Source organism: Etheostoma spectabile, chromosome 8 (assembly GCF_008692095.1).
Source record: "Etheostoma spectabile isolate EspeVRDwgs_2016 chromosome 8, UIUC_Espe_1.0, whole genome shotgun sequence".
Taxonomy (NCBI): Eukaryota; Metazoa; Chordata; class Actinopteri; order Perciformes; family Percidae; genus Etheostoma; species Etheostoma spectabile.
Genome location: NC_045740.1, coordinates 29,597,236 through 29,598,397, shown reverse-complemented (window position 1 = coordinate 29,598,397; position 1,162 = coordinate 29,597,236).

Sequence of the window (1,162 nt, the reverse complement as noted above, 5' to 3'; positions counted from 1 at the left end):
ACATTTCACGAGTAGAAGGAAAAATGGATTCAATACATTTTTAGCAAATTTTGGACGCTAAGTTGATGCCATCTGTGAAAAAAGCTGAAGTTAAAGAGAAGATGGCTTCTGCAAATGGATATTGATCCTAAACACACCTCAAAATCTAGAGTGGATTACATCAAGAGGCGTAAACTGAAGGTTTTTGCAATGGCCTTCACAATCTCCGGACCTCAACATAATTAAAAATCTATGGATAGACCTTAAAGGAGCAGTGCGTGACAGACAGCCCAGAAATCTAAAAGAACTGGAAGACTTTTGGAAGAAGAATGGGCGAAGATCTTTTCTTGGCTTCTTTACGCACATTACTACAAATTTTTACCTGGGGTGCCCAAACTTTGGAGCCTGACTGTATGACCCCAGGGTCATAACTGTGAGACATATCACTTCTTTACTATCTAAATACTTCTTTACTATCTACTAAATGCGCAGTAATAGGAAGGCCACTGCTGGGCTAGGGAGTGCTGGTATCTTCGTCCTCAGGGATCCTCGGGAGCTCTGTCAGTTTCATGATGTGTCTAGTTTGCCCTTGACGTAGATTTCTTCAATCCGTACCTTTCCAGCGTCGCTGTGGGTGATCCGGGTGATACGAAGTGCCCCCGGAAGCTGTGGCTCAACCACCGTTACGACAGCATCCTCAGCTAGGCCGGTGGGTGAACTGACCCCAGAAATGGTCAGCAAGTACCTGACTGTGTCGCCAGTCCAAGGACTGACGTAGGCTCATCAGTCCAGCAGGGCGTTTCCCACAATTTGTATCACATTTGCAAGTTACTGAAACCTCTATCTTGATCAATAATTTCTTGTTGGATATAATACTTTTATTCTGTCCTCTAAGGGATAATTATAAGGGCTTTTTTACCTTTTCAAAATGGGTGCTGTCATTAAATCTTCCACACACTTTTGGTAGGAAACAAGTTGCTAATTTTCATTTTTTTACGGTATGGTAAGAATAACATTTACATGTATATTATTAGTCATTTTGTGAAAATACATATCATCTTTATTGAAACAATGCATGATTACTTAACAATTCATTATTTATATCACAGTTAAATTGTGTCAAAGTTGATACTGCAGGTATTTATGGTGCTTTATTCCTAAAAATTACAGTTCTGTCATGTCA